At 39.5% G+C, this 21,354-nt stretch overlaps 1 protein-coding gene across 13 annotated transcripts in view; it reads right to left on the bottom strand.

Moving 5' to 3' along the window:
* LOC121079132 overlaps nucleotides 1–21,354 on the bottom strand; it is a 242,263-nt gene that overhangs the window by 160,336 nt on the left and 60,573 nt on the right. The window lies entirely within an intron of this gene.

Genomic DNA, 21,354 nt, shown 5'->3' with positions numbered 1-21,354 from the left:
CACTGCCTTCCTTAATTTGTAAATTGCCTTCTGTGGGTTTATTTTAGTACCTTGATTCTATTTGAACATAGCTTATTATGATTTAATTTCCTCCTCTCTTTTTTTTAAACAGAGGATGGAAAAGAAAAATAAATCTCATATGCTCTCAGCATATAACAGTTGATATAATAGACCGAAATGGCTCCTTCTAATCACTCGGGGATTTTTAAGTGCATTTTATTGACATGATAAGCCATTATGAGTCCTTCAGACTTGTTATGGTTTATCATATCAAGGCTTATGGTTTTAAGTAATATTCCTAATATGCATTCACAGCATCCACTCCAACAGCTTCTTTAATCTCAATTAAATACCATTAAAGATATGTATGGTACCTATGTATAAGTGGCACTAAAGCAGTATTTATATGCACTAGTAACAAAATAATGTCAGACTGGCTCAATTGGTTTCCATCTCATCCCACATCCAGGAGTCTTATTTCAAAACACAGGTTCATATGCAAAGGTAACATAATTCAGTGGAATTATGGGAGGCAAAAGCTTCTGGTGGTGGTGTTTTTTTGCTAGGGTTTCTTTCTTTCTTCAAGTTAGTCATTAAAATGAGATCCTTTCTTGCAATCTCAGCAGCTGCCCGAGCAGCACTTAAAGCCTCTTGATGTATCCCAGCAAAACGAAGGTGATCCCTGCTGTCTAGAACATTTGTTCTCAAAAAGAAATAAAGCAATACCAAAGGTCACCAGGGAGGGCAAAACTCTGACTGCATGGAGCACAACAGTGCAGCCATCCTCAATGGCCACATAATGCACCTGTGTCTTCCCCAACCTGCGCCACAGATTTATAGTCTGCCCTTTTATGCTTTTTGTACTTCACACTACTCTGTTTTCCCATCTCATCTTCCTTTTATCTTTACATTCTGGCCTCTCCACAGACACAGGTCTCCTGCCCTTAGAAGAAGAAGAAAGTGGGAAGCACCAAAAAGAGATCGTGTCGAGGCAGAAGAAAAGCAGTCAAAATGAGTATAGCTGCCAAACTGCCAAGACCTTCTGGTAACAAAAGACCAAGAGTCCTGCACTACTAGCAAAAGAGAGCTAGTAGAAGGTTACAAGACACTAAGAACCTAAGCATTACAAACTTAGGGCAATTGGTGCAACTCTGAAATGAAAAAGGTGCCACCGACAGGCTGAACTGGGACAGAGGACAAAACAAGACCCATTGAAACACAGCACAAAAAGGAGTGGGTAGTCTGGCAGGGCAGGCACCAAAGTTGGCATAGGTGCAGAGTTTAAAACATCCTAATTTACAGTGGGTTGCCAGTGGCCCATCTAGCCATCTGGGGCAGTGACTGGGAGCAAAACCCTTGGGAGGGGTACAGAACCAGAGCAAATCTACAGCACAGGCCACATCCAAAAGAAACTAGGAGCGGCTGCCCCCCGCGGAGGTTGGATGGCATTAATCAGCTAGCTCTGTAGCATCTGCCTCTTCAAGTAGAAGCACCAGGCATGCTTTCCTCTAATTTAAGGAAGAAAAATATATATACATAAAAGATTAAGAGCATGCTTGTCATTTAACTAGTTATGCCAACAGCTGAAACAAAGATGTTCGAGTTGCAAAACTGAAGGATGTAGATCCAAATTGCAGTTATGGTCAGAAAGCTACCCAACCCCCTAATTACTTCATGCAAAAGACCTGCAAAAAATGAACTAAGTTTTTCACTGTTCTCAGAGGCTGGCCCACTGCTGAGGCAACCCTCCGTACAAAGTGCCGCACTTCTGGCGTAATGGATTTTAAGTTTATGATGCACTCTCAGAATCATTTCAATAAAACCAAAGGCTATCAAATGATTTCATAATCAATTAACACTACAGCTTAATTCCCAGTCTGCTACATCCTTCAGTGCTGCTTTGCCACATAATTGACATCTAATTTGCCATACCATACAAACGGGCCTTGTTTATTCTCATTCCATTATCAGTAACTAACTCATTATTCTAATGCACTCTGAAGTATTTTAAAAATAAATGTGAAAGCAAGTTCCACTCTATTCTACATCCATTAGTTATCCTTCCAGGTTAGAAGCCATTTTCAAATCATCATAGCCTTTTCTCTTTATATGTACAAAGTAACTCATTTGTAGCAGAATACAGTCCTTATTTTAGGAAAGCTTGTTGGGGTAACACAGAAAAGCACACATCAGCAGGCAGCAAGAGTGATAAATAGCAGTCCTCAAAAAATGAAAGTAAATGATGATCATTTTATAACGTTCTACTTTATTTTGATGGCTGGAGCCATCACAAAAAAGAACTTGTAGCAGCCACAAACTACTACAGTAGCAGAAACGCCCTTCCCCTCTGATCTCTGCTGACCCATGAGAAGCATGCCTCCTTGGTAAGGAGACATTTCTGTATAGCTGCAAATTCATGGATGTCCGAACACCACCACCACAAAGATGTTAAGGCCCTCTTTACTTTTGTATTGGATGAAAAGTCAGGTAACATATGTCAGTGGTGAATGGCTTAGATAAGTGGGTAACAACTGATCAAAAAACCCACAAATTCCTCCTCTGCTACCTATGGAAACAAGCAGAGCTGGAATTACTGAAAATAATTTATTGCCCACTTATAATCAGAAAAGATATGCTCTTGAGTTTCCTGGAAGGAGCAGCTGTAGAGCAATATCTGATTACATATTTCTACATTCATTCAGCCAATTCTGAATCCAAACAGAAATCCACAAAGATAATGTCACTTGCTGGAACCCTGGGCCTTTGAACTTCTGTCTCATCTGTTTGTGCGCCATTTTCATAAACTGTTAGAGACAGTATTGTATAGTTATATTTCATGTTGTACTCTGTCATTTAGTATTTACTTTCCAATATTATCTGGTTTCTTAAACAAACATTAATGATCTTTGATTGTACACAGACATTGTAAAACTCCATTACAAAGCTCACACTGGGAGTCAAGAACTATTTCATACATAAAATTGCTCAAGAAAAGAGAAAGATTGACAACAGAAGCAACATGGATCAACATTTAAGGCTCTCCAATTTAAATTTTCCTTCACTAGACAGGGTGACCAGAGCTCTGATATCCGTGTTGCTTGCAGTACCTTGTGGTATCAGCATCTGGATTCTTGCTCCAGTATCAACCTTTTGGAAACAGCCATGAATTTTATTTCATATACATATACAGCTCCAAACTCCTCACTCCCCAAGGACTAGAATAAAGTTTTTGAGTCTGATTGCTACAGATCAACCATTCTGATTTTCCATCCCATCATTTTACATCTAAATCTAACTAGTTGAGGATTTTCCAGTTTTACAATACAGAAGGCTAACCACCATCTAAAGTATATAGAATAAATAAAGCAAAGAGGAATGGCTGAGGGGGACTGAGTCTTCATGTTTGTGATTCACCTGAGCTCAACTTTATACCACAATGAACCCTCAGCCTCCCTGTAGCTTCATCAACATGAATTTTACTGTCAAATAGACTTCAAGTATTTCATTAATTTGAGGGAAGTTATATATTCTCATATACATAAAAGAATAGAAACTCTTATGACTGCTATTCTAATTTTAAGTTTTGCATATTAATTTTTCACCTTTGCTTGAAGTGGAAACAGATACAGATAACAAAACCAATGTGAAAAAGTGTGACATTCATGTCCAAAAATATTGACTATCCTCCTATAAACACATTTTTGTATCCATAAGTACACCCATCTGTCCATCCATCTGTCCACCGATCCAAGATACTTGAAAGATAATGTACACAGGCTGAACAACCTGTACGTTAAAGAGAGCACAAGGAACTATTTTAATTTCATGTTTTCCTTTCTCTGCAAAGGTATTGTCCTTAATACTTTGGTATATTTCTAAGGGAACCTAGAAAGCCTTTAGAATATATGCTGAGATAGAAAAACTAATGCAGTCCATGACCAAAATAGAGGTTTTCAGGAATGTATTTGGCTACCTAGCTTAGCAGTTTGACAGAGTCTTATTTTTAAAAGCAACTTGAATCTCTACTCCCAGAAATTTCAAGGAAATTGTTCCAAATAAGAGGTGAATATTAAAAACACATTGTTTTCCTTTTTAATTCTTGGAAAATGATCTTGGATTCCTTGGATGTTGCTTGTAGGACAGCCAGACAGGAAAGCAGGAAAAGTAAAAGGCCATTGATTTTTTGTTTTCCTACCAATGTGAAATGAGCAAGAGTAACTTATTTCATTGTGGGAAGATGACACTGTTCATGGAGACAAAATCTTCAAAATTTAGACCGAATTTAAGGGACACAAACAGATTTGGAGTGAATGCCAAAGCACATTACAAATGACAGAAGTATCACACCAAAGTATCACACCAGTTTATGGACAGGCCACCTACCAAGCAGTGACAGAACCTAGGCCAGAGTGGCACAACATTGCATTAAAAAATAAATAAAATAAAATAATCCCTCACTGACCTTCTCCACAGAGAAACCCACAGCCTTTGGCTAAAAATCTCTTTCTTGACAGCAGCTAGGAAACAGCTGTAGTTTACTTCCAGCACTTATCTCCAACTTCTGCCCGCAGACAATAAATACTCTTTCATTTCAACAGGGTTTGGTGAGGCTAGAGCTGCCCTTCAATTAGCTGTGTATTCTCTTTACTCCAAAATGCTAAATATTTGCATGCAGTCTGGCTGCACCGTTCCAGCTCATGTGTGACTTATAGTGGGGAAGCCATGATGTTATTCAGGAGACAGAAAATGAAATGTAGCCCCTTTAAGCAACAGCCATTAAGGTTGCCCACATTCACAACAAGGTACAATCATTCCTCCACTGCATCTAAAGCACCTGCATTTCTGTGAATTGGGCAACCATAAAAGGCACAGACAACACTTCGTGGTAATTTCAGACACCTCTCCAGAACTATGCAATGCTATTCTTCTACTCACAGAGTTACCCTGTGTCCCTTTGGGTCTGATGTTACACAATTTAAAAGAACACAGCATTGTAGGAGATGAAGTACAGCGAGCAGGATTCACACAAGAACATCATGTAATGTTCTGTAAAGACTGCTATGATTTCGGAAAAAGACAATTACAAGTTCTCTTCTCTGGAAGAAAATTAAAGGAATATTTGGTCTTCCTCCAACAGGGCAAAGACGCCTTCATCTCTTTGTCTCGTCTAAGAACAAACAAGATATTTGCTGTTCAGGGATAGACACGGCAAGGTTTTAATTTTTACTGTGCTTTTGTTTTTGTTGTAAGTATTGTGGTCCTTCTGCAAGTGATTTGAAAACATACAATCACCAGTCAGCAGCTCACTACTCCCAGCTTAAAATGTTTAAAGGATTGTCTTACAAAACTGAAATTTGGAAGGTCTTTCTGGGAAGCATACCCAAAAATTGATAATGACAAGCCATCAAAAGCTTCTACAGGTGTATCACTGAGAAAAGGAAGACTAGAGAAACTATGTGCCCTCTCTGGAAGGAAACAGGAGATGTGGTTACCTGTTACATGAAGTTACCTGTTACCTGTTACATTGAAGTACTCAATGACTTTTTTTTTGCCTCATTCTTCACTGGCAAGAGCTTCAGCCACATTGCCCAAGCCCCACAAGGCAAAGGCAGGGACTGGGGGAACGAAGAACAGACCACTATAGGATAAGATCAGGTTCAAGACCATCTAAGGAACCTAAAGGTATACAAGTCCATTCACAGGGTGCTGAGGGAACCGGCAGATGTAGTTGCTAAGCCACTGCTCATCATATTTGAGAAGTCGTGGCAGTCTGGTGAAGTTCTCACTGACTGGAAGAGGAGAAACATAACCCCCATTTTTAAAAAGGAAAAAAGGAAGACACAGGGAACTACAGGCCAGTCAGTCTCACCTCTATACCTGGCAAGTTCATGGAGCAGATCTATGGGAAACTATGCTAAGGCACATGGAAAATAAGGAGGTGGTTGGTGACAGCCAACATGGCTTCACTAAAGGGCAGACAGCAACTGACAAATCTGGTGGCCTTCTACAATGGGGTTACGACATTGGTGGATAGGGGAAGAGCAACTGACATCATCTACCTGGACTTGTTCAAAGCATTGGACACTGTCTTGCATGACAGCTTATTCTAAATTGGAGAGACATGGATTTGGCAGATGGACCACTCGGTAGGTAAGGCTGCATGGTCACACTCAAAGAGTTGCGGTCAATGACTCAATGTCCAAGTGGATATCAGTGATGAGTGGTGTTGTTCAGGGGTTGGTGTTGGACCAGTACTGTTTAACATCTTTGTCAGCAACATGGTCACTGGAATTGAGCGCACCCTCAGCAAGTTTGCAAATGACACCAAGTTGTGTGGTACGGTCAACATGCTGGAGGGAAGGAATGCCATTCAGAGGGACCTGGGCAGGCTTGAGAGGTGGGCCTGTGTGAACCTGAAGTTCAACAAGGTCAAGTGCAAGATCCTAACCCATGGGCAATCCCAAGCATGAATACAGGCTGGGAGGAGAATGGACTGAGTGCACCTTTGAGGAGAACCTACCCCCATGTTGGTTGATGAGAAGCTCAACATTAGCCAGCAATGTGTGCTTGCTGCCCAGAAAGCCAGCCAAAGGCTTGCATCAAATGAAATATGGCCAGCAGTGAGAGGGAGGTGACTGTTCCCCTCTGCTCTTCACTCATGAGACCCCACCTGGAGTACTGCATCCAGCTCTGGGGCCCCAGCACAAGAAGAACACGGACCTGTTAGAACAGGTCCAGAGGAAGGCCACAATGATGATCAAGGGGCTGGAGCACCTCTCCTATGAAGAGGTTGTTCAGCCTGGAGAGGAGAAGGCTCTGAGATCTTATAGCAGCCTTCTAGGACCAGAAGAGGGCCTACAAGAAAGCTGGGGAGGGACTGTTTGTCAGGGAGTGTAATGATAAAACAAGAAGTAATGGTTGTAAACTAAAAAAAGGGTAGATTAGATATAAAGGAATAAATTCTTTACTCAGAGGATGGTAAGGCACTGCTACATTTCCCAAAATCACAATCAATGTCCACAATACTAACATGACTTCCCCCACAATTTCTCTCTATTTCCAATTACCTGGCATTACAAGAATAATTTTTAAAAATTGCACAAACACAATCAGCTGTAAAGAGCTTTCTTCAATTATTCCAAACCAGAAATAGATTGTATGATGAAGAGGAGGTCTTTATGTGTGTTGCTGTAATTTATAGTGACTGTAGTCCTGACCGTATTTGAAAAATCTTGGTAATCACTACTACCACATCTAATCGTTATTGTGACTAAATTCATGATGTGTTCCACTTTCTTTTATTGATGGTTTCCTAGATGAAACTCAGTTGACTCTTCTCTAGCATATGCTTCCTTTTATATCTACCATCTTGACATTTACTGACATCCAGAATTAGTAGAAGAGTTAAATACTGAGCTTCAGATGGAAGGAAAATAAAAACATCAATGAATTCTCTTCAGTTGGAACATTGTCTATGAAAGACTGTTCAGTTTCTCATTAATGGGAGAGAACATTTAATACCGAAAAATCAAAAACAAACAAACAAAACCAAACAACAACAAAAAAAGAGGGTTATGCTACTAGCTTTAGTTTATTGAATAAAGTGCAGCAAAGAAAAGAAATGCTTCTCTTTTCACCATCACACCAAGATTCAATGAATGTTCATCATATTCTGGAACCAATTGTCTTCAAAATTCAGGTACTCCCTGATCACTTGTCTGTCTTTCTCACTAAAAAACGACCTTAATGATGAAATAGTGGGAAAATACTTCACGTTATTTGCACACTGAAGTCATAACGGGGTATTCCACGCAGGAAAAATGTGATTGTTTACTAATCTACCTACAGTTAAATGTCAAGAAGTAGCAAAACCTAGGAATTTGAGAAGCCAAAAATAATGCCAAAATAAAAATATGTTTTTCTTAATTGATACTATTTTCTACACCAATACTATTATTTTCTACCCTAATTTTGTTTGACAGGTAACTTGTAACTTCTTGCTGTAGTTGCTATAGTCAAGAAAATAACTAACTTCATTATTGGGAGACATTTTTTATTTTTAAAGGCAAGCTCTGTTAAAAGTTCTGACTTAATGTTTGTCTTACATATTTAATTCTAATTCTCCATAAGCGCTTGAAAGGAGAAAAAATCCTTGCACATAAGTTAAACATTGAACCCTAAGCCTTCAGACCAGAACAGAATATGACAAGGTTTAATATACTTTAGGGTTCTTTTCTCCTAGATTTGTATACATAATGTCGGTTATAATTTTGCAGATCCCTTTTAACTCTGTGGTGCTGCTAACAGAACTGCAGCTGCTCTTTATTTATTTTTATCTTTTTTCTTCCCCCGCCCCCCCCCCCCCGTTCCCCCCTGTTCATAATACACAGGCTGTCTGGCTCATTTTCAAGCTATTGAAATACTTCAATTCTAAAAAAAGTACAATAGGCCATAACCACTTACGTGCTTAGGAAACCCTTCCGCCGTCTGTCCTCTCCCCCACCTTCTGTGAATTTCTAAAATCTAGAAACAAAACTCAAAATTCAAGCGGACGTCTCAAGACAGCAAATTTACAGTGTACTCTTAAAGCCATTCTCTTCTCAAATTAAAATACTGAAAAAAAAAAAACAGTCTGGTGGTACTACGCACTATGAAATACGGACATTAAAAAAATGTGTGAAAATTAACTCAAAGCTGTCTAACTAAACTTTTACAAACTTAAGGTCTGGGTTAGCTGTAGGTGAGCTGGAGATATCTAAAAGTACACCCTGATGAGCTTTCAGCAGGTCAGGGAAAGATGAAATTTGTGGTAGAATAAAAGCTTCCTTGAGAAGGCAGAGTAGAAATTACCTGTCAAGTAAGTTACTCACTTTTATGCTATCAAAAACCAATGAAATGTTTGAAAGACAACAAAATCATGCATATATTCACAACAGGAGAAAAATGTTCAGATTAATCTTTCCTTTAAGTTTCCTTCTATTTTCTTAAAAGCTATTATTTTTCATTCTTCCATTTTATTATATTTTTATATATGAGATAATTGTTATCTATTCCCTGCCATTTGTCATTTTGTTCTCTTACAAGAATATGAACACTTTTGTAACTATGCTTTAAGTATGTAATACACATGTAGTACACAGAGAAAATAACTCTCATGACAGATATAATTTTTTCCATTAGCTTAAGTAACCAACCCATGCTTGCAGAAGTTAAATATAATACGAGTTATAATTCTGACCTTGCAGTCTTATATGTTAGCTATCTTACTACAGTTATCTCACTGGAAGTATAGCCTTTAACCAGGCCTGGAAATTAATTTTGTGAAACCTGAAAGAATATAGTTTAAGTGGACAAGAAACAAAATTTTTAGGACTGCACGGAAACAAAATACAAAATAAACCATGATGGAGAAGCCTTTTGACTTGCCACTGCCTGCCCTGTTGCCAGGACAGCAGGACATGATATACTTAACCTCAATAATCTCTATCTTTCTGTCACCTAAAAAAGAACAGATATAAGCAAATATGTATTTTCTCCTACAGATTTCCAGTGTTAACTGTTAAACAAGGGAATATGTAGAGCTTATCAAGTAGAGCAGAATTCGGAGATTGGTTTGTTTTCTTTTTCCTATAATTAGCTTATTGATGGTTTTTGAGACCTACTGTATACTTAAATGTGCCACTGAATGAAATCCAGAACAAATCATGGTCAACCTTTACTTCAGTTATAAATTTTTCGTATGGCCACAGAAAGGTCCCTCAATCTGTTCAGTCAAAGTCACATTATTTTAAAAATTATATTCTTCCCCCCCTTTTTTTTTATGCTACAAATATTTTTCATCATGCAGATAAATCAGCACTATTTAAAAATGCAAAATGACTCAATATGTTACATTTTGCCAGCCTGCAAAGCCAGGAACAACCAATGCAAGTCCTCTCTTTGGAGTGCAGAAAAAAACAGAAACCTGTGCCTAGGCAGGATGTAAAACAGGGAAGGGCTTTAACTGCTTCATGCTAAGAAGCTGTCCAAACAGCACTGGCACCCAAAGCACTTGCTTTGTGACCTCTCATAAAATCTGCGGAACACAGTTTGCCTTATTCACACACTATTTTAATTTCATATCTGAGTGACAAATGCAGAAGAGATGATTTATGAAATGGTAGAGTATGGAAAGTCTCCTCATTAAAGAGAGGATGTTACACAAGCAATGATATCTTTGCTACAACAATTACACTGCAACAAACCATCACTAAACAAAAATAATGCAATTTTAGAGGATAGGAACATAAGATGAGTCCACCCTACTGCCTTTTCTTAAAAGCTATTTCCAGAGATACTGGAAATGGAGCAAGTATTCAAGCTGCATATACTCAGTACCCCTAAATATCTAAGAACTGTGCATAAGGGAAAGGGAATTATATAGCTGTGATTCACCTAAGCAGCCTCCCAGTGCCAGACCAGTCCACAAGTCAGAGCAGCTCCAGCAATAACTGAAACAATCCTGAATGCACCTAGCATTGCTGCTGGGTAGAAAACCAGAAAAGGCTGGAATTGCGTGAGGCCCTTCTTCACCCTCCTGCCTGGGAGGCCACTCACACCTTGCTGGTATGCTTATTTTCCTGGAATCCTCAGAATACAAGTTACAGGTGCTTTCTAGAACTCCTGCCCAAAAGAAAGAAACTTTGCTACATCAAATATTGCTCTAAGAAAGGTGTTGTTTCCTTTAAAAAACAGAATTAATGCACATTTTCCTTATGGCAGTATAAATGTTGCTGAACATTTTAGCAACATTTTATTAATCTTATTAATAGCACACAAGCGAGATAAAACTATTCTGAGAAAACTCTGTTCATTGCACTCCCAATCTTGCAACTGAAATTTGGCAATTCTGAAAACTGAAATTCCACCTGACTTGTGCTTTTCAGGCTCACCAACCTGGCCCTGAGGCTCATAACTCTTGTAGACTCTATAGAGCACAATGCAACTACATCCAACCTGAGACACACAAAAAAATCACAAACAAGCGCTCAGAGTACTTCTCCAGATAAGAATGAGTAAGAGGGCTAGAAATGTGCTCTTTGCTTTATAAAACTAGAAGTATCCCAAGCCTCATCACATTTAAAATGTAACTTTAAAATTAATTGCATTAAAACTTAAAAATCTTAAAACTTAATTAGCTCTCAGAGTAATTAATACCTCCCACAGCTTTAACTGCGGATTCAGTAACAGCAGTTGCAAGGAAAATACAGCCCTAAATAACACAGCTCCAAGACTTAGCTAAAATTTGGCTGCTAGGGCTCCTGCACCTGCCTCTCAGCCCTTGGGACCAGTGCAGGAGAGGGGACTTTGGGAGCTGCAGGAGAGCCACGAGGGGGGAAGCATCCCCACCAGCCAGGCAGACAGAAGCCTGGCAAGCCAGGAGTGCCAGCCCAGCAGTGCCTGAGCACAGCTGCGGACCTCGGAAAACCAGGTTACCCAGAAGCTCATCCAGCCAGCTGGTGGGAATCTATTTGTTTTGCTTAGGTTTTGGGGCTTTGTTTTTGTTTGTTTGCTTACTTGCTTGAGATGGTTGTAATAGCCAATACACATCTGTGAAGTCTTTTGGCTCTGGCCAGTTGGCTTCTTCCCATGTAACCCCATTTCAGCAGAAAATCCCAAACCTGCTACGGACATTACCGTTCAAGTTGCGACCTCTTCCTCTGTACGTCCCCTGGGAAGACCAGGAGGTGAGAGCTACCATGGTCTTTCTCCCGGGGAACTTCTGTGTCCGACCATGGAGCCTGCAGCAGATGCAACAACAGAAGAGGGTTCTGGAAATGGCCAGTGAAGCCTAGGGCTACCTCATTCACACTATAGGCAGAAAAATGTCAGTTTGATTGAAAATAATTCATTAGTTCTGAAATTACCACAGTCTGAAAGCTGGGTGAGAGGCTCACTTGTTCTGAATTGATGTAGTTCTACTTAAACCTATGGAGCCATTCCCAGGATTTTTGTATTCCATTTACAGAACTGCTCAATGATTATTTTTTTTTAAACCATATTAAAGTAAACAACAGACTGAAATGAACAACCCTTATCTTCAGATGTTTATCTGGAATTACTGCCTTAAAGTAATACTGCCTGCATGCAGATTAGCTTCTTAGGAAAGTAAGTCCTTTCTTTTCTTGAGCCCTTTCTATATGTGTACTAAATTCATAAGAATCAAGAGTTTATTCATAAATCACAGACAAGATCTGGACCAAAATAAATGTTACCACAATGAACGATAGGCCAGACGTTTCCAGATACTTATTAGCAAGAAAACACAGAATGCTAGCTCAGCTAATATTGCTTTTCAACGTACCTTTAGAATAACGATTTTTAAAAAAGATAAGTTTGATCTGTAATTCAAATCACACTGTATCTTTGATTTGTTACCCCCTCCTCCTCTCGCCCTTCCTTTCCTCCTCCCTCCCCCAAAAAGCTTTACATGGAGCGGCTGGAAAGCAAAGTAGGAATCTATGCAGACACTATCCATCACATTTCTGTCTTAATTGAATGACACCAGAATGAGATCGATAAAATGTAACAAGAGACAGCTTTGCATTTCCACACTCACTTATTCTCCCTCTCTATTACTGCCAGCCATCACCGTGACCAGAAAGCCTAAGTACTGAGCTTGAACATTGCTGCCAAGCAAGCTGTTAGTATATGAATAAACTTGTCAGGAAAACAATAAAACTTATAATACTGGGAAAGGCCAAAGTGTCAAAAGGACACTGCCAGCAGCATTAAATATGCTGCTTTTTAAGCTGTACTGTAGAAGCATATGAAGAGTTTCTAAATAACATGGGCAGTGGCAATGCTTCAGATATTATCCCCCTCATTCCCCCAAGACACGTCTGTGTGCGTGTGTGGCTGTCTGACATGCAGTTGTCGTGACCTCTTGGCGCAAATCTGCAATTTCAACAATAAACCCAGACCAGCTGTGATTTCCCTATGTTCAAGGATTCTGAGATCCCCAATGCATTATTGATAACCTCATTGCTGTGCTAAAAGCAGAGGCTGACGCGCTCATAATCCCAGACTTTTCCTGAAAAGCTCCAGCTTCACATACCAATCAATCATAAGAAATCAAATTGAAAAACAAACAACAAAAAAAAACATTTCAAAAGAAGGCTACATTTTGTGTATTGCATCCATTTCAGCATACATGCTCAGTAAAAAAAAAAATATAAAAAAAAGCTTTTTAAAAAACTCTTGTTTTCTACCATTCCATTAGGATGATCTTGTACTCCTGACTGTGTAAGGGTAATGCTAGATTATTGGGAGCATAATTAGTATGTCAGCTTTGCACTCACATTTGTGTTTAAAGTCCACATCGCCATTGCAGCTGGGCTCCCCAGGCAGAACCAGGGCACATCCTCCTCAGTATGCTGCTGACCACAAAGCAAATGGCAGTGCCCAATGCAAACAGCTAACAGTAAAAAATAAAAATAAAAAATAATAAAAAATAAAAACAAAAATAATAATGGAACAAGCTGCATCAAGTGAATATGGTAAAGAAAATAAATTATAAAGGCAGGAAGAGGAAAGAGGTAACAATAGTAAAACTGCACAGGATACAGCTTTAGTTATTCATAGTTAGAAGGCTCCTGGAATCTGAAAACAAGTATTACCAATTTTCTACTCTCAGTTTAGTACCTAAAGAAATACTTAGACATTGCTTCACAGGAAATGTTCTATTCATGTTTCAAGACAGACTGTCATATTTCAGCTTGAAACTCAATTAGATATTAAAACAATTGCTGTACAACTATAAGCACTTCTGCCAGGCATTATTAAAATCCAACTGATGAGACACTTGGCCTGTTACCTTCAGTAGACAATTCTTCATGCCTGGTTGACTATGTTGCATTGTTTCTTCATTATTATGTTCATGCTTAGTCGTAGAGCACCTTTTTTTTTTTTTTTCCCCCGTAATCAAATACTACTTGGCTGTAAGTACAAGGCTGAGATACTCATGACTTCTCAAATGAGAAAGATTCCTCAATTAATCAATATTAAGCAAATTTAAGCATGTAGTAACTTTAGTTTCTGTCGCTATTGCTTTTTCAGAAAGTGTGTTTACACAACAGACCTCAAAGTAATTAATTTTCAATATTACACCAAAGTTACAGCATAATCTTCTGAAAGTAGGGAACCTTACGTTACTCTCTAATGATCACCAAACCTGCAGTATTATTGAAAGTTTATGGAAAGGTTGTCATATATTCTCATCTTTCACAACAGTGTCTAATCCAGAGTCATCCTCAGAAAAATTAAAATAAATGGGCTTTTCAAACACTCACCGAGGCCAATACATTTTCCTCATAGAATTACTGTTGAAAAGCAGAAAATTACTGGGGTATCATTAAAACCTTCCTATCACAAAAATCAGAGATGAAATATGCCTATTGGAGATAATGCTTTATTAGAATACTGTCAATATTAAATACTAGGCATCACCATCAAAATCTGGCATAAGATTTGGCAACACTCATTGAGGTGTAAACTGGGACAGTATTAATGCCAGAGTTTCAGGGAAGTCGTAATGCCACAACTTCATGGTGCCTACACAATCCATGAGAGAGAGGCTTCTTTAAAACTGAGAGCTGAAGAAACGTGTGCCTCATGGGTGTTCAGGCCAGCTTTGGGAGAAGCTTCTGGAACAAAGAAGAGGCATATAGAAACCAGCCTCCCAGCTGAGGCACACAGTTTAGGTATAAATTTTATTCTAGTGCCCACTCTACAGATCTAGGGGAAAAGTAGCTCTTTCCACATATGAAAGGGACAATGCAAACTGGGGGCTGAGTGCAGTAGGCTTCTTCCCCTCCTCTTCCCTTGCTTACACCAGTGGATGATAACTATAGACAGAAGCTGAAGAAACACGCCAAGTATACACTATTTGCCATTTATGCCAACTGCAGTATATATCACTTCAAGATAGCTCCCCAGAAAGCTAGAAGAACAAAAAAGCAAATCTGAGCACAGGTATCTATTCACTTTTCTTTAGATTACATTCAGAAGATCTGGGATTTCCAAGACCAAGTGCAAATTTCATCAGGTTTCCATGTGAAGACAGAGCCTTCTTCTAAACCACTTCGATCCATGTGGTAAATTTCTCAGCGGTTTACAACAAATGTTTGATCAACTCAGTTTATATTCCACCCCAACACATAAACAGATATTAGTCTTCTAATTTAATCCCTCCTTAACATAAGTTTACAGAGGTCCCATTTTTGCTTCCTAATAACCCACAACGAGTTCCCAACTCTGTCATTCCAAGGTCTCCTTTGGAAGGGATGGTCTTACACACCGTCACCTTGAAACAAATGTCCCTTCTCCCAGTCAATTCATTCTCATTGCATTTCATTCTGTAAAGGATCATAAATGGCCACTTGAATGGTAGTCAGAGAAAGGTTATGTTACTCCAGGCACTGAGAAATGAACATTGTGGACTCATACTCTCCAGCAAAATTAAAATCACATTTTTACAACACACTGCCGTTTATTCACCAGGTTCTAATGATTCTAGCTATTCTTTCCTTTCATTTACTTGAGAAGGCAGTTTATGCTTCTCACATGAGGTTAACTTAAGTATCTATGATGCAATTCAAAACATTTGAGTTTAGGACCTAAACTCTCATTGCAGTCACTGCAAACAAGTATGCATCTCCCTCCAGAGAGTCAAATTCAGAGCACCTAAGAGAGACATTTGAAGTCTAACAATACCACCACCCTCGCGTTCAAGCAAAAGCACAGACACACAAGTGCAGGTGAGAAAACCTGCCAGAGTCAGGCATCGAGCTTTTTCTCAGTCATGCCTTTTCACCAACAGACATGAGCAGTGAAAGCAGGGCTGCCTGGGCAGTGTGTGTCCCCCGATATCCAAGTGAGAGGAAACTCCTGAGGTCCCCTAAGTCCCTCAGTGGAAGCCTCCTGCAATTACAGTGGAAACAAACTCTCATCCCTACTGGGAAACAAGTCACCTCCTGTCTCTGCAAAAGCAGAATTCAAGGTAAGTGACCTGTGCTCCTGCATAAACAAGACTTCAGTCTTCTTCCCACCCTGCTACTGCTGCAGTGAATTTCAGCATATATGGCATGAGTTATGGGCTACCTTCTTCCATTTACCTCACTGACAGGTGAGAGCCATGAAGTTTGCTCCAACAGACATCCAGGAGACAACACTGGCAGAAGGGCACTGCTGCAAGCCCTCCTTCTGCGAGGCCACCACAGGGCTGGGGCAGGGAGGGTGCTCTGTGGGGAGCAGCCAGCAGAGCTGACATGGTGCAGGACCAGCTCCCGTCCATCCCACTGAACCAGGTGAATCTGAGCTGCAGCTGAATGCTGCCCCTATGCTGTAACAGCCCAGAGCTTCGCCACACCTGAAACTAGGCAAGGGTTACTGTTAATAAGCTAAGAGCCCTTGCACCACACCGTCTGAGGTGATATACGGCACTCCCCTCAGTGATATATGAGTAAGTATTGATGTTTTATACCCATCTAAGCACTCGTACACATTCAGAGATACAAATTACAGTTCTATTCAGAGCAAAGATCTCAAAAACCCATGATGGTGCAGGAAGGAGGAAGAAATAGGATATGCATAACTATACCAGTTAAGGAATGCAGTGGAAACCCAGGCAAACACTGACCTCCTCCTGTCTGTTAAAAAAAAAAAAAAAAAAAAAGAAGAAAAAAAAAAAAGAAAAAAAAGAAAGCTCAGGCTGTTTGCAGGGTATGGCTCTTTGCTAGGACTCTGAAGAGCTACAGTTTCTCTTAGCTGCCTTCGAGACACAGTCATGTCCATGTATTTCATTCCAGCCATGTGGAAGAACAAGGCGCTCAGTGGAAATTGGGGATGGGACAGAGTTCAAAATTACTGGTGCTTTTCTACTCTGCCACAAAGTTTTCATAACTGAGCATGCTTTAAACAAATAAAGTAAAAATCTTTCAACAAATTTAAAATAATTCAATATGCCAAGAATCTTATTTCACTTCTTTTTTTTTTTATTCCAAGAAAAAGTACTTACGTAACAATAAACATTTCTAACTCCAAATGTCAATTTTCTCTTCTTTTTCTCAACATTTTTTTTTGGGGGGGAACGAATAAAAAAAAATCACATCAAAAAGAGATACGAATTTGCTTATTAAACTTAAATTATTAATCTAAAGATTAATTTACATAACATACCACCTTTTAATGCTTTAACTCCGTATAAAAGTATGCACTTTATTTTAAAAATAATTTCTAAATATTTTCAAAACCTAACTCATGACAAAACATGAAAATAAGCATGTCAAGGAATAAGAAATAATAATTTTGGAAACTTTCAGTTTAACTAAAGTTAAAGATAAATCTGGGCAACGAACACAGAGACAATATTTCACCATTGATGCCACCCTTCACCAGTGAAACAAAAGATGCAGTTCTCAGAGTTTTGTAATACAGGATTAGACAAGAGTGAAAATAAGTATGATTTGTGAAACTATAAAATATTTTGTGCTATATTTTGAAATCTTTTTTGGCTTTCAGTGTTCTTTTTCATTATTGTTTTCTTAGAACACCATCAAAACTCCCTTTTTGTAGTCATTTAATGTTTATCTTCTTCCTTTTCTATTCTACTTTGGTATATGTTCAATACACCAAATTTTTGTGGCACATATTCATTTCCAATTTTTTTCTAAATTTTTAGCTAATGAACAAAGAAATAACTCTCCCCAGCCACACACACAGAAGCTGTTTTTCCATAATGCTTGTATGAAAAATGAGAAGTGGCTTTTCCTTATTGCATTTATTCTAGACTTTAAAATATATCCACATACATATACACATTTTAATAAACAGCATTACAATAATATCATTTGAAAAACATGGATAAGCACCACTCTGTATGAAATGCCAGTTTCTTTAACAGGTGAAAAACATGACAGCAAATTCTATGGGGTTATTCAACTCCAGTGAAATAGAAATATTTCATCTAACACCCTGTAAAATAATAGGAGAGAAGGTATGGGGATTTTTAACTTGCACAAAATGAAACCTAGATTTTGTACAGCAACTGCTGGGAAAGTTGCTAAAAAAAGTATTTGGGTAATGTTTTAATAAGGTAACATTTTACCACATGAATCAGTTAGTACTCTATACTACTAATGTATTCCTTCATAGGAATATGAAGTGCCTTCAAGCTCCCGAGTAGTTACATTTTTTTCAGGAAATATTACACCAGAAATCTGTCTGTTACCACATTTCTGTAAAGCAATTATTGCATACATTGAAAAAAAAGTATTACTCCAACACTTTACAACTAAGAATATTTATGGAGAAGGAGAAATGCAGAAGAGGTTTGAGCTTAATAATGTAGGGCCATTAATTAGCATCAAATGAAAGAAAAGCAATAAAGCAATTTTGTCACCAATTACTGACAATTTGCCTAAGTACAACCATTAATTTTGGACAATATAACCCCCATAAAATTAAGGGAACAGAACTATTCGAGTCAGTGTCCTGTGCTAGTCTCTTTCCACTAATTAAACTACTTTAAGAACTATCAGAAGTTTCAAAAGCTTTAAGCGCTTTAAGAAAATGGAAAAACATATGGTTATGATTTGCTACCTAAAAGTTGCTGGCTTTAGGTGTTGGTTGTTTTTTCTTTTTTTGGCTGAAAATAAGGAAAACTAGGGCAATTAAAATTTTGACTCTTTGGAATAACCACAGTCAAAACGTCTGTTTACTTCTGTTTTTCCTACAGCTTCAGAGCTTTCATGAAAGGAGGTCTGCTTAGGAGAGCCAGAAATATCGATGTTTAATACTTTGATTAATGGATCTCCAGCATTTACAGGCACTGCCAAGGTTAACATCAGGCAACAGCGGGGAATAAGAAATCCACTTCTGCACTGTGATACGGTCCTCGCCTTTCCCACCTCCTCTCTCAGTCCAGCTACAAGGCAGAGCGGCAAAGCTCCGCCACATCTCCCAGCTCTCGTCGCCGGCCAGCAGCATTGCCCACCGTCTGCCATTGGCGGAGAGCGATGGCCCTGCAGATGTGGCCACAGCAGCCGTGCCTCTGCCGTCCTCTGTCCTCCGTCCTCCCTCTACCCGGTGCTGCCTGCTGCTGGCTACCCAGCACAAGGTCAGTGGAGCATGCACACAATGCCCCATTGCTTCGGCTACTCGGGAGCAACCTTCCTGACCGCCGGCAAGGCTCAGCCACCGTCTGCGCCAATGCTTCAAAGGCTACAAACAGGTGTCGTGTCCCAATACCAAAGTTTTGCAAAACTCTCCTCAGGCTGGTGACGACTTTTGTTACAGAAGGTGCTTTCCAGAGCACCCTCTCCCTCGACACTTGTCTGCCTTGGCTCATCGGGAAAGCAGAGTGACATTTTGATAAATATCGGTACGTATGTGGGGAAGAAAATACTGGCAGGACGCCACCATGTCCCCCAAAAAGGCTTGCTGAGGGAACTTGCAGTGTTTAATTGGCATCCCTATCAATTCATAAACCTCGGGTGCTAGAGTACAAATAAACACTCTAAAGGGTTTTAGCCACAAGGAGATAAGATCTCTCTCTGGGGAGAGGCTAGAAACTGCTCCATTGCCTTTGCGCAGACTACTGGAATGTGCTTGCTTTTCATTTCTTTCTTTGTGTCTGGCACTCTGGCCTCACAGGCAGTGTCTTAAGCCATGCAGGGTCAGGGCAAACAGAGAACTGCATTCATGGACAGATCAAGTTTATGTGAGAATCTGCTCCTCCTGTGCCCTCAATTTCCATTTGAATTGTTAATAAAATCTCAGCCTGAAAGCACATGATCCCATCAGTGGGGAAGTCATGCAGAGAATCCTCTAGCTCAGAAAAACAAAATTTCTTTATCTTTTTCATCCTCCTCCTACATTCGTGGGAATTATGCCGTGTAGCCCCCTCCTAAAGTAACCCCCCTCCTCCCCCAGCACAACACCTGATCGCCAGCCCACAACTTGCACCAAAAAGGGGGGGCAGAGAAGGGCAGAGAAAGAAGGGAAAAAGATGCACAAGCAACACTCGGCTACAGCAAAATCACAACAATTGCACCTTTGCAGCAGTTTACAGACTCCCAGACACCTTCAGGCAAAAGGAAACACAGATATTTCATTTTTTAAGTTAATTTCCAACAGCTGATAACACTAGCTGCAAGACTTTCCCACAGCTTTATGACACTGCATGAACTACAGGGCCACAGAGATAATAAAAGGTCACACATAAAGGAAAGAACAGAGCCATACCCCAATTAACTTGGTCTCCCCATGCAAAAAATGTACAGGAACAAGAGCCGATATTTGCTGCAGGCGTCAGACATGCATCTCCTAACCTTGCCACGGTCTAACTGGGCCTCTTGTTTCTTCTGCCTTTGCTCCTCGCAAACTGTTTTAATATTGAACGCTTTTCAGAGGGATGGGCTGATGAACGAAAACATGAATTTCCTGCTTGCCCTTTAAGGTGGGTTAAAGGGGGTGCTAGTAATCAATTACAGAACAGAAAGCAAAAGAGAGACTAAAGATTTTACAAACTCAATGTCTTACAGTTTACACCCTGCATTCTAACCGAAGTGTCCCCCTTTACTCCTTCCTCAAAAAGATTTTATTTATTTATTTATTTTTTAGGGACAAGTATAAAATGGTATTCAAGTAAATCCTGTGTAAAACGCAACAACCCAGGGAGACTGTTGAAGTTTTTACTTGTTCTTTAGAGTAGCACATCAGCCCCTGACTACAGCAACTGCTCTAAATACACAATGGAGTTAAAAATCTTGTGGTTCTGAGTTTTGCCTGCTCCCAGCCCCAGTTTCCTCTCCCTCCTCCTAATAGGATGGGAGTATATTTCTGTTTGCAATAGTCACTGGAACAAGAAATGCTGTGTGGAAGCTGCATCTCCATGACCAATCCTGCCCCGCACTTTGTCTCTCCCTCATGAAGGCTTCCTCTTCTGTCCAGTGGCCTCAATGGACTTGCTCCTTGGAGCAAGTACAAACTCCTGGAAAAGCAGATTAGACCTTTGCCTGTCTCTGAACAGAGCTTGACTGAATCATTATTGAATGTCATTAGTCAAGGAATATAATTATTGTGACAGTATCTCATACTCAAAATCTAAATAAAAAATAATGCAGGTATGTGAAGGTTCTGGTGGCTTGGGCTTCTGCTGGTTTGGACTGAGGGGGATGACACAACTGAGCACAGAATCCATCCAGCTACATTCATATCAATAAAAGATATAATGCAGAAGGTGTTTAGGCATGGGCACTTTTACTACATCATGAAAGTTTCTTTTCTAGTCTTGATTTTACACAATTTTAGCTA

This window comes from Cygnus olor, chromosome 1 (assembly GCF_009769625.2).
Source record: "Cygnus olor isolate bCygOlo1 chromosome 1, bCygOlo1.pri.v2, whole genome shotgun sequence".
NCBI classification, from domain to species: Eukaryota; Metazoa; Chordata; class Aves; order Anseriformes; family Anatidae; genus Cygnus; species Cygnus olor.
This window is presented reverse-complemented; position numbering and strand designations above follow the sequence as displayed.